The 13644-nt window shown below is 36.8% G+C and overlaps 1 protein-coding gene across 2 annotated transcripts in view; it reads left to right on the top strand.

Moving 5' to 3' along the window:
- Positions 1 to 13644, top strand: part of ITGA1 (integrin subunit alpha 1) — a 73463-nt gene that overhangs the window by 13688 nt on the left and 46131 nt on the right. The window lies entirely within an intron of this gene.

Genomic DNA, 13644 nt, shown 5'->3' with positions numbered 1-13644 from the left:
ATGGGCAGATTCTTTCCCATTCAGTACTTTTTGTTTGATTAGAACAAATACTTTAGCACACTTTTTGCTGAAAGGGTTTGTATGCAAAGATGTGTGTGTGTGTAGTAAGAAAAAAAGTTAACTTGACTCTTGGGTTGTAGTTGCTTTGGTAGCTGAATGATTGGCTCAGAATGTAGGATTCATAATTATCTTCAGGACTCAAAGATTTGTTTACTGTAGGAGGAACTTGGTAGCAAATGATATATTCGGGAAGTCTGACAGTTGTATGCTCATGGATGTTTGCTTCAATGGTTTCTGAAGCTCTGAAACCTACAGCAGGTTTTGCTGAAGAAAATTGACTTTTCTTTGACCTGCAGTGTTCAGTCTGGTGACTTCAAGCATTTTAGATAAATAGTTTAGTTTAAGTGTGAGAGAAGTTAATTAATTGCATTTGTTTATCTTGCCCAAACAGATACCATAAGACCACTTCCATTTGGTAAAGAGAGCTGGTGTATCCCATATGATTTATTCCTCTTTTGGGTGGAAATTGCCATTCTGAGATAGGCTGTCTTAAGAGAAGCTGAAATGGATTTTGCAGAAACGGTGCTGGGTGAACATTGGCTGTCTGCCAGGACAGTCAAGTCTCCTGGGGCAGTGGCTGCAAGGCTGTGTGTAGGAGCTACTGGGACAGCAGTGGTGAGAGGCAGAAAAAGAGCAGCTGTCTCCTGAGGGACCTTTTCCAAGTTCCAGAGCTGTGAGGAAAGATAAAAAGCTATGGTTTAATGGAAAACATGAGATGCTGTTTTGGGTATGCAACTTCTTCCCCAAAGGGAGACACAGTGGATGTTTGAAATATCTGTACTTAGTTCTAACAACTCATGCTCAGTTGAGGGTAAGATGCCAGCTGATGTGATTAAGCTCTGTGTGTGTGTCTGTGGGAGAGGAGCTTTGAGCCTGAGATGGAGACTAGAGATATTGAGACCTTGCTAATCCTCTTACTATGGAGCAATTTCTGGCCACCCGGCTATTGCTGTATCTGAGGCTTATGAAAGACTGTCTTTGTTCTCCTTTCATACCTGTCTGAAAGCCACCTTCTTTTTCAAAAATACTGCTTTGTGAAACAAACACCTCAGCTGTGTTGTGTTGTCAGTCTGTGTGATAAGCAAAGGGAAAATTTCTAGACAGACATTAAAAAAAAAACCCAAACCAATTGAAGCTGATTGAAATAAACCTTACAGACTTTTTGAGAGGGTACCTAGTAAGAAGAAAAAGAGAAAGACAGATGAAACAGTATGTAACAAGGTTTGTTGGTGGTTTTTTAACAGTTTTTCAGGTCACTTCAACTAAGATATAAAGACTAGTAAGTCAAATGACAAGTTTTTAGACCTTTTCTCTAGAAATCCTCAGAAATCAGTTATTAAAACTCCACTAATACATAGTCAAGCATTGTGATCTTGATAAATGATGATTGCCTAAACTGTTTCAAGCTGTCTGCATTTATCCAAGTGTAGATTTGCATGGTCCTGTGTATTGTTCTTACGAGACAAAGTGTTTTGTTATGAATAAAGATAAGTGTACAGAAAAAACAAAATCTTGATAGTGCTGACAACTGTGAGTCCAGCCTTTCCTAATTTTGAATACTTGTCTAAATAGATTATACAAATTTATAATTGACTTTTTTTTTTTTGAAAGAGTATGGAAATTGTCACTGAAAAAATGCTTAGGGCTTTAGGCAATAGTAATTTGAATTTGAGCTTTTTGCTTATTTCTAGAACATTTTCAAAACTGCTTTGTTCCCTACTTAAAGCACTTTTATTTTGACATAAGAACTGGCAAGAAATAAATGTATGTTAGAGAGCAGAAAGTTCCTACTACTGAAAAAATGAGAAATTGGAACAGCCTTCCAGTCAGAAAAAATCAGAGCAAAAGGTCACTTTTATATGGAATTTGTTTACCCTGAAAAATGTAATGTAGTTGCCAGCAACAGATAGCAATCAGTTTAGCAGTCCTGTACCCATGCTTGGAACAGAAGCAGAGCACTTGCTCTTTTTATTTTAGCGGAGCATTTTGTTGCCCTGTTTATATCTGTTCAATTCTTAGCACATATGTTCACACCACATCTCGACAATCACACCAGATTGCACCGCAGCATTGACCTCCTGTCAGACAGGGGTTAGCTGTCTGAGCTAATGATGCAAAAATGCTTAGATTAGGTATCTGATAAGGGTTTAATGAGTATTTTCCATCTCTGCTAGTTAGATGTCCTCCAGCAGCTCTAAAGGTTATTAAAAAATAATTTTTGAGTGTTTTATTTGTAAACAGGCATTACACTGAAGTCACTGATCATTAAATGTGTTTCCTTTAGAAAGCATGTTTTCTCCAGTAATTCTGAAGTGAGCAGCTGTGAGTTGGTCCTCTGTATCTATCAGCACAGCTTGGAAAAGTCTGTTCCATACAAAGACAACTGTGATATCCAAAGAGCTGTAGACCAAAGATGAGTAAAAAGAGCTCAGCATCAGTACTGTTGTACTGCCTCATAGCTGGGCAGGAAGGAAAAGCTGGAAGTTATCTGCCAATCTTTGCTGCTGAAACTGTAGTTGAGGTGCTACTTGCAATTGACTGATATTAAATCTGTGGTAAGGTAGCACATATTTGCAAGAGGAGTGTTGTGGGATATAAGCTGGTGGCACAAGGTTCGTTTGTACCTTTTTAAGAGGTCCTTTTTTTAACACTTGCAGCTCCTCTTCACTTTAGAAGACTGAGTCACTCTTAAATGACCCCAAAACCGGCCTTAGTTTTGCAAACTTCAGTTTAGATTGGACAATTTCCTCACTTTTAAACTTCTGTGGTACTTGTGTGAGGGTGATGCAGATGTTTGAAAGAAAGAGTAACAGATTCTTTATGGAACTCCTGGTGTCATAAGGAGACTTTCAGAATAGTCCTGGTCCAGATAGATATCTTTAAAATCATGGGTGTACTTCAGTGCTGTGGGTGGGAAATGAAAGTTATTAGTGCCAGTAATTCATGTTGAAAACTCTATCTTAAACTGCATCTAAAAAACAGGATGTTTTTCTACCTCTAGAATCCAGTTCTAATTTTTGGGGGGGAAACAAACCTTCCTTTTATAATGCCTTCATGGCTGGTTCCAAATTTCCCTGAATTGTTTATTGACCAATAAAAAAGAACATTTGCAGTAAAAAGACCTAGGATTAATTTTGCAGTTCTTTCAACTAGTTTACCAGAAAAGTCCCTGCAGCAACGGTACAACAAAAGAGATATTAATGCTCTTACTGATACTTGAGTGCCAGAGTCTTTAAAAATTAGCAGATATGATTGGTGATGCATAATATGCTAAAGTTTTCAGTAAGTTGCCAATCAGAATTGGTAATTCATGATAAAGTGGCTTTTGGAGAATTTCTTAACTTTTTGCTTAAAAAAAAGTATCTTGACTAAAAAAATATACCACATAAAAGAAGAAGATTTAAAGTCAGTAAATTTTTACTGCAATTTTAAAAATTGCTTTATATTCCAACTGCATTGTGAAATGACAATGAAATAGTCACCAATCTCAACCATATCCTATTCCAAACATGTCACAAACATGTCACATAATTATTTCAAGGAATAAGTTTCTTGCTAGAGGTGCATCTTTTATTTCAGCTGAGTGATACTGATGGAAAGCTGGCATTTTGATTTTGTCTTTTTTTCTCGTGATCTCAGATGAACACTGTATGCCAATTCTTGGTTTACTGCTACCAGAATCCATTTATGGAAAGTTCAGTTTTATCTGTTTCCTCTAAATTATGCTCACCTCACAGGTAGACTGGAGATGAGCTACTATCATATGACATATCAAGCTTGTGAAAGTCCTTGTAATTGTCTTAGACCATAAAATGAGCTAAGCTGCAAACTACCTTTTGCAGCAGTCTTATGAATTGACTAGTGCAATAGCAGGTGTTTCTTTGACCAAATTAATAAACCTTTTTTTCTTAGGGTGCAGTGTCTTTCATGATGTGTGTGTGGGTTTTTGTAGCCCTTGCTAGATTAGGCAGTTATTTTTATGGTTAAATCCACAGAAGATTGGATTTAATGATCACTGTGGTAATTTGAAGTCCCACGTTCTTATCTGCTTGGATTTCTCAGTTAGAAGTGTAAACTTTATGTTATCACAGAGCCATGTTCTTTAAATTGTCCAGTGCAAGAAAAGATTTCTTATCATAGTTAATTCATAGGTAGAGACGAGTAAGGAAACAGACTGGCTGAGGATTATCTTCTCTTTTAGCAGTGTACAGTCATAAATTTCAAACCAGGACAGCTCTGTATGTCTTAACAGAGAGCTGCTACTGTGATTACCCGTGCTGGCGCATGCTTGAGACAGGCTCAGGATTTTGCTGTGAGCAGGTAAGACCTGATCTGTGCAAACAGGCAATGCCTGCTCCCTCATGCTCTTGCAGGAGAGGCTGGCTTTCCCGGCAGGCATTTCAGTTCTGTGCAGCTGGAGATGAAGAGGCATTTCCATCTGACCTTGTGTGAGAGTGCTAACATCTGGGGACCATTCATGGTGAAATTCCAGCATTTCAACAAATGCGTGACTTCTTTTCCATTATTGCCTGTAGCAATCTCTTATCAACTATATTCTCACTGTAGTAATTTTCTGGTTACCAATAGGAGAAAAAGTTAAAAAAAAAAAAAAGAATATTATTGACAATACATTTGATGCATTGCAAAGAATTAACATATGCAATAGGAAAAGGGAATTATTTGGATGGTGGTTCCTATTTTCAGTCCAAGCTCCATGTCTAGCATTTTGCCTTTGGCAGCAGTCTGTTTTATCCCTTACTATCCAGTTCTGCTCTCAGAAAGCTGCACATACAATTATTGAAATTTTTTTAAATGGTTTAAACTTTACTAGTATGCTTAACATTACTAAAAGTGTTTTCTGTGTTAGACTGTTGTGGTATTTCTCTGTGACTTTTAAATGGAGTTCAGTTTTGTGAATATTCTTTTGATTTACATTTTTTCTGGAACCTGTTAGCTTTATATAACAAGTTTGTCTGAAGAGTAAACTAAGTCTTAGTGCAAAGAAGCACTTCAAAGTTTGAGTTTTCAGGTCTCTGCCATATTATGGGAATACATATTGTAAACAGGGAAACAGAACTCGATGTAGCCATGACATGAGAAGCTGCAGAAACATAGTGGTTTCCTCTTACTGTACTAGAACATGTTCAGGTAAAAATGAATTTTATGTTGTGTTACAATGAAAGTTATCATAGGTGCTTTATTATGAGAAATAATAGGTAAGTTGTCTCTAAACATCTTGACTATAGTTTGCAAGTTGATTTTTTCTTTTAATACATGTTTCTGGGATTTTATTCTGAAGTGTGTCTATGCCCCACTTGTCTCTGTCATTTTTGTTTGGTCAAGCTTTCTGCTTGCTTTTGGGTTTTTTTCACCCCCAAATTTCTGCATAGCAAAATTGTATAAGACCAAAGGAAAAACTAGGTATTTGTAAACTTCCATCTTTTCCCTTCCATTGCACTCTAAAAGAAGTTGGATCACAGCTGAATTGATATTGATGCATTTTATAGAGACAATCTATGTTTTTGTCATACTATGTAAATACTGGCTTAGATTTAAGTTCTGTGGTGCTCTAGCTAGCTGGGTGTGAGTGGGTCATATCAGGATATTTTCACTCCCTTTTGAAGGATTTCTTCTGTTACTGGAGCCTTGAGTGATTTGGTTGAGAGCAAGCCAATGATTATGCTCAGCCCAAGGGGATGAAAGACAGGAGTTTGTAGTCATTGTGAAGTAAAGAAATTGAAAAAGTTGTATTAGCCTTAAGACTTTGAGAAAAATTACCTGTCTCTGAAAAAAACTGCGGGAGGAAATTAAAGAGTAAAGGAACCAAGCCAGCTAGGCAAAAAAAAAAATTGTCCTTCATCCATGTCACAAATGGAGTGATGTACTTCACTCGTATATGTGATACACCAATATATATTATTGACATAAAACAGTAAGTTGACAAAATTCAGTGGTAAATGTGATGGTAATTTAACAAGATTTGATGACAAAGTACATGACTATTGACAGCGTAGAGGGCAGAGCCCAGATAAAGCTGTCAGGGAGACCCTTCTGTTGTGTCATCAGGTTCAGAAAGGACTCCTTTGCTTTCTAAACTCCTCTCAGAGAGTAATCAATCTAGGTGCAGCTAGGTCCTCTTCTGGTTCTAGACTTGGTCAATGTTTATGTCTAGAGGATTGTATGTGCACAGTCAATCCTTTGCATCACTTAGGTAAGATGTCAGAGTTTAGCATGCTATTAATCACTTACTGAGAATGTGCTGCTGCAGGGAGTCATTCAATTCCTCAAGGAGTAACCATGAGAGGTCCCTTCTCCAGGAGAGAAAGGAGCGCTCTTGCCATCCTGGCAGGGAGATGGTAGCATGAGTTTTCAGTTAGGCCTTATTTTTTACGTCAGTTCTCAGATTATCACATTTCCCACAATGTTTGAAAGGAATTTCTGTCCTGGGGCATTTTATAGACAGTTGGTTTTAAATTTGATGGAGTAGACTGGTGAAGTGTAGGCTTATCAGAGTGACTTGTCTGGGGGCCTTTTCTGGTGCAAAGGTTCATATTGTCTGAAAATCTATTTAGATTTTTTTACATGTAAATAACAGCACAGTGGCAATATATCTACCCTCAAACGTGCATTAATTTGCCTGCAGTGTTTAGCAATTTTTTCTGAGTTTTGACAGATTTTTTTGTCAAAGATAGCTTGCAAGTTGCTAAGGAAAGAAATAAGTACAAAGCATGGATTCAAAAGAAGCTGAAAAATACGTAGACAGTGTCATTTGCAATTCACATTTGAGCACTGACAAGCAGTAATTTCCTCAAATCAAAGAATTCACCAGTGTCATGAGTATTCAGGACTTTCTTTTTCCTTAGTCCCTGTATTAGCATACTAAAATTGTGAAAGATGTAGGCCATGTTGCATAATGACAAAAGTCACCAGTTTGCATCTTCTCAAAATAAACCTCAGTTGAACTGCAAATTACACTTACTGTTGAACACATATTACATTTAACATCTCTGTTATTTCTGACAAAATTCTACAGCCTTGCATGTGTTTTTACCATGAGGTTCCATTCTGAAGTAAACTCTGCATTTTAGACTCTGTATTTAAAATACATCTCTGATTCAAAGATACATTTACGATAACCAATTGCTTTCCATAATAAACTGTCATTATGTAAGGATGGTCATATCATTTTTTTAACCAGATAGAAGTGGGTTGACCTTCTCAATCATTTGTGCTACCTGTTGCACACACCAGCTATATCTTTGGATTGAATCATAGGCAGTACATTAGAGGAACGATTGTTCGAAGTGACATACGTGATTTGATAAGATAGGAAAGGTATGGCAGATATTTGCTTAAGAATAGAAAAAAAGATTAGGTTTGCTTCCTCCCATTAAGCAAGTGTTACAAGATTTAATTTTGTAGGAAACATGAAACAAATACTTAGAAATATTCAGTAATTATTTCACATGATAAGAAAAATAATTCACTCTTGAAAATCAATTACCATCATACTTGTTTAAAAGACTGAGTAAGGTTCATACTGGATCTACTTAGATGGGGTTTTTCTAGGCTAAGAGCAACAAAATTAACCTGTAATACATAAAGTATACTTGTGTGGAAAAATGTTCTAGTTAACAGTGTGAAGTCAAATGAAAAATTGCCATGGAAGAAGTGACTTTGGCGCTTGGTATCTTGTGTTTCCTGAAGCATAAGGTGTACTTGACCTACCGTGCTGGTTTCACTACACAATGGAAAGCTTGCAGGACAGCAAGAACTGGGATTCATCATAACTGAACAAGTGGAAAGCTTGTCAAAAACCAAATGAAATGTCCTACTTGACTCTTACTGATGGGTTTTATTTCAGAAAGTAAAAATCTTCTCATTGTAACTATGGTTTCTGCCTGAAATACAGGGCTTACATATAAAGCTGTATGGTAGAAAATGAAAGTTCAGTGGAGTGTTCATAAGGAAGTGGTCTTTGATAGCAAAGGAGGATGGACACTGAGGGCAACACAAAGATTGTAGGGACTTGTGTGAAGGGTTGATAAAACATGGTCTGGAAATCACTGGAGACAAGATGAAATATTTTATAGTTGTTTCACTTTCATCAAGCTGCTAAATTTGCTAAGACTTTGTACATCTGCAGAAATCAAGTAGCAGACCTCGTGAAGTTTTTTGTATGTGACAGCATATTTCTAGGGCTTTTTTCTTTCTTACATGAGAAACTGCAGAGTGCTAAGGATTGTGATGATGAGAGGACCACTTTCCAAATTTTGAACAAAATAGTTTTATTCTGATGACTGCTAATTGAGTGGGGGACCTATTCTTGGTCTCTGCCATTATATTTCCGAAAGTTTTGCCTGCTGCATCATTATTCATTTGGGACCACATTACAAAGCGTTGATTCAGTACATTTTCAGGCTTGACACTGCATTATAAAGCTATTTTCCAGCACAAAATATTTAGTACAAAACCAGCAAACAGAGCTTTATTTAATGGGTTGTACAAAGCATTTAATTGGTTTTGAAAAGCATGTGGCTACTGAATCTGGAATTACTTTCAAATATATATTTCTTGGTCTTTTGGGGTATTTATCTACTTTTAATAAGAAGTGGTTAAATAATTATTCAGTCTCTTTCCAGAAAGTCAGTCTTTGCTCTTCAAAGGTTAAGGATTAAAGAAAAAATGCTGGAGGCAAAACTATACAAAAGTTCTTTTGTAGCCCAGAAAAACAAAAGGCTTGATTTAAGCACTACTGAAAAAGTTTCTGAAGTTGGTTTTTTTTATATATATAGCTTTATTTGAAATATGTTGGTATTTAGCCAGGCAGAACTGAATGCAACAAGAACTTCTGCTCAGCCTCCTTGGCCTTCCGCAGTAAGGCCAGAGCATTGTGGCCCCTGAACTCACAGACAGCAATTGTACAATGCTGTCGTGTTTTCTTCCACTTGGCATGTCAGTGGCTAAATCTCTTTTTCATAGGAAAAGGCTGTGTAATCCTGCAGTGACATTATCACAAATGAAGCAAAAATAAAATGTATAGATTTGCTGGTCCAGCAAATAATCCACTTTCACATGTATGAGCCATTATTTCAAAAATAGCACTTCCTTAGGTATGTCTTTGCAAGTAGATGCTCGTTTAATTTTCCATGCTGCCAGCCAGATGCAGTCCAGCCCTGACCCAAGTCCATGGTGTTGTGTTGGTGCAGCTAAAAGATCCAGCTTTGAGGAGGTTTTATTTCCTGAGGCTCGGTGCTGCATGTACTGAACGACACAGTTTGTTCTCTGCAGCTGGCTTGATTCCAGCTAGCTGAGAGCTGCAGCTCAGGCTTGCAGGTGCCAGCACACAGTGCTATCAATTTCCTCAAGTGAAAGAGTTTTCAAACTGCAGAGCATGATACTATTTGCCACCATTTTGAAAATAAGCTTTTGTGATAGGCCACAGCAATGCTCTCCTCGCTGAGTCACATTTACCAGCACCCCCCTTGCATCCTTTTATGCTGATTAGTTTCATAGGTTTTCTAAGATGACAAGACAGGTAGTTTTTGCTGTGTCGATGTAAAATACTTTTGAAGGCAGTCAGTTACTGTCTTAAAATTAGCACATCTTTCCTAATATCACTTAGCTTTCAGTACATATGATCCCGTGCAGAGTTCCCTGTTGCTGTATTGCACACCTGTGTTGTTTGCAGATTTTTAAAATACCTTTACAACACCATAGACTGCAATATATGCTGTACAATATATGCTGGACATTGAGGCAATTTTTCTTTTAATTTCCAAGATGTCTAAATATATGAAAACTCCATAAAGCATTTGAATCTTATTTTAATCTTCATCTTTGATTTCCACATTCTCTCTATATTCCAGGATGAAGGCAGTCTGATTTTTTCAGCTTTTTTTTTTTCTTTTAATTTCCCAGTGTTTTCAGGTTGTGCATACTTATGCAAAATATTTCTACTTGTTTTGGTGTGCTCCTTGATGCACCTAGACCTGCTTTATTTCAGTCTCCTGCAAAATGCAGATGAATTGATAAAAACATCTGAAGTGCTGTAGCAGTAATGAAACAAAAATAACTTTTTGACCACATACTGGCAGGGAGAAGTAGTGCACAGCCAATGTGTTAGCCTTGTCCAATGCTAAGTGTAAATTTGTCCTTTCCTGTTTATGAAAGAAAACATTTGTATTTCTCAGGATAACCTCTATTTATAGAGGATGGAATTGTTATTTGCCACAGACCATACCCAGTTAAAATATCCTCACTCAGTTTATTCTCTTCTCTTGTCTAAGTTGGTCTTTGTGATGTCATTTATTGTGGGTGTTTTGTGGTGATCTATTTTTCATCAGTAAAGAACCAGGTGTTAGGCTTTGTTCTACAGTTTGGGTTATGTTTATATCTGCCTTTAGGAAAAGAAGGGTGCTGATTCTGCATTTGTAAGGTTAGAGTGGCCAGGCAGGCAATATGCTTGTGGACAAGTCCCAGAAAAATCTAGTTTTGCGTGGTTTGGAGGCAGAATAACCATCCAGACACACAAACGTCTAGTTAAAAGAACTCATTAAATAAAACAGAAAAAAATTTATTAGTGGCTACTGGACAAGTATGAGCTACTACTCTAGGTTTGCAATAGAAATAATATTTGTGTTGTCGTCTTGGTGACTGAGTGTTAACCTTTCATGTATAGGTACAGGCTGTTCTAAGCAAAGAATGGCGCATGCATCAGCTCATGTTCTGCTCGGTGTAAATCAGTAGTGAGAGGAACATTGTCCCAGGTTTTCTGCAGTGTCTCGTTTCTTGTAGGACATGAAGTTAAAACTAGAACTTCAGTTTTAACCTTTGAGAAACATTTATATTCTGCATTTCTGAACTGTGTCAGTCAATTTTGATTTGTCTACAGTCATTCTGTTAATGGAACATGTTCACAAACTTAATTTACCTACATTATGTGTGACTAAGTCAAATACTATGTACCTTATGAAAAAATGTTTTTTCTCCTTAATACCCATAACTCTGAAGAGAATCCTCTCCGACTTCCCTGTAGCTCTCCTTTTTCCACTGCTTCTGCCAATACTCTTCTTAATTCATACACAAGTTAGCTAGAAACAGTAGAGAATGCATGCTGTCTTAAACAGAAACTGGAAGTTTGAAAGAGTTCAGGCTAGATATTATTATTATCAATACCGTGTTCACAGTCACAACCAGTAATATTTTTAAATATTCTGAATATTATTTAAATATTCTGAATCATTAGCTCCTGTGTACAGTGTTCTCTGTACTAAAAAATGAAATAAAGCGTTAAAGCCAAGTTGCCATAAATCAGTAGATAATTGTTAGCTAAATGTGTAATGTAGGTCACCATAAACTCCACTTTTCCATTTACCATCTGAAGATTTGAACGTCTTTTTGGCTTGTCAGATTTCTTTTTACGGGATCTATGGAAAAAGCAGCAAGCTACCTTTAAATACATTAATTATTTGTAAGTTAATTTTACACTGCTTATCACGACCCTTACTTTAATGCAAAAACATTATGCTCATGATGTTTCAAAGCACATGGAAGACAGAGAAGGGCATGCAGTACATTTACATATTAAAATATGCCACACAGTTTGTGTATGAAGTCAAAGTATCTGAATTCTGGCTAAGATAGAAGGGGAAGAGAAGAGAGCAAAAGGACAGCCATACTGGAACAAATCAAGATGGTGTTTTGTCCAGAATCACATCTGAAGTGCACGTAAGCTGATAGCTACAGACAAAAAGTAACCGAGCAAGCATATGTAGTGTTCCCTCTTCCAGTTTCCAAGTATCTCGAGCTAAGGGGATTTCCTGAGCCAGATGTGCATTCTGTGTGGGTTGTAAACTGCAGTGGTTTTGTTTTCCATTGAGTTATTCAGATGCCCATTGAGCATGTTACATTTAGCCTCCAAAACATTCTTTACCAACAAGGTCTACAGGTCTGTTCTGCTGTGTGGAGTCACCGCCTCATTTTTATTTCTGATCAGTCTGGCCCATCTAGCTTGTTTTGGTTCCTTGAGCTTTATTTTTTTTAGAAGAAAGCACTGTTATTGTTGATTCTTATTTGACCTCACTCAGGAGCATGAGGATTTGGGTGGTTGATAGCAAATAGCTGGCATTTTTTATTCCTCTTCTAGTTTGCTTGTTTTAGCATTTCGTATTTTCAGCCGTTATAACTATGAGGATTGGAAACGCATGCATTAAAATTATGAGATTTGAGAATGTTACATAACCAATTCAGGAAGCTTCAAGACCATTTCCTGTAATGACTACAGAGTAAAAATCAATAGTTTTCAATACTACGTCACTGTGATGGAACTCCTAGTCTATCAGCAGATGATAAAATGATGGTGGAGGATATGATGAAGTGAACAGAGCACAGAGTGCACGTGTAACGTTCAGCTGCTTTAGTAGAAAGCAAATGGGCTGGAATTTGTGGCCTTTAGTATTTCATATCATGATACGTGTTGAGCATCATCATAAGGTGAGAAAGGGGAAGAGCATGCCTCTAAAGACCTCTAGAAGGATATTCTGTTCAGAGGCTAAAGTGAACAGACTGCTGGAGATCATTAAGAGAGAAGTTGACATGGGTAGATTTTGCTTCTACCTTTCTTCTTGAGGTAATTAATGAACTTAGTAACTTTAGCAGGTGACTCATTGGTACTGTTTCATTGTCTAGCAGATCGACTGTTGAGTCTAAGTGACACAGTTGCAATCCCTTATATGGTTTGAAAAGTAATAATAGCTGTTGTTTTTACTCTGAAATGTAACAAAAGAAGATTTGAACTGGTGATAACTTGACTGAATTCCCAAAAATTGGGCTTGTTCATTTTAATTATACTAGAATGACTGAGAGTAGGGGAGGAAAACACCTATTGCACATGAACAGGCATAGCAGAATTTCTTTAAATATAAATGTTTAAGGAAGACAAAATTATTTTCCAACAAATTATTTCCCATCAGGCTGTCAACGATTAGTTTTTTCTTATCACTTGCAATGAATATTTTCTGAAGAACTAATCTCTGTTTTGGTTTTTTTCACTTCTTTATATTTCCTGACTCTGACTGAAGGAAGAAAAACTAAAATAACACAAATTAAACTTTTCCTTTTTTTTGCTGTCCAGTGAAACTGGAAATACCTACTGAATGACAAATGGTCTTCTGTGATAATTTTACTGCTTTAAGCAGGAAATAAGATGCTGAGAGAGACAGATTAGCATTGACCACTTGGGAGCCTAATTATAGTAGCAAGCTTTCCATGAGAATTTTGTCAACTCAATGGTGAATAACACAGATGTGGTTTAGTAACTGAGCATTATTTAGATGTTTTGACTTGCAGCAAGTATTGAATATTTGGGTATTTTTGTGTGACTAATAAATGTCAGCAAATGATCGCGAAATGCTTCTTTAAAATTAAATGAAACTTGTGTATATTTGGTTTTTTAAGCAGTCTCAATGTTCTACAAATTCACCTAATTTTTGACTCTTGCGAATTAAATATACACCTCTGCAGCAGCAGACTCAGTGGTTACTTTTGAAACTGACTTACAGGACAAAGATGGAAGAGATCACT

This window comes from Corvus kubaryi, unplaced genomic scaffold, assembly GCF_017639235.1.
Source record: "Corvus kubaryi isolate FWS band 111438036 unplaced genomic scaffold, C.kubaryi_AGA036_p1.0 37308, whole genome shotgun sequence".
NCBI classification, from domain to species: Eukaryota; Metazoa; Chordata; class Aves; order Passeriformes; family Corvidae; genus Corvus; species Corvus kubaryi.
The sequence above is the reverse complement of the archived record's forward strand: the minus strand, read 5'-3'. Positions and strand labels throughout refer to the sequence as shown.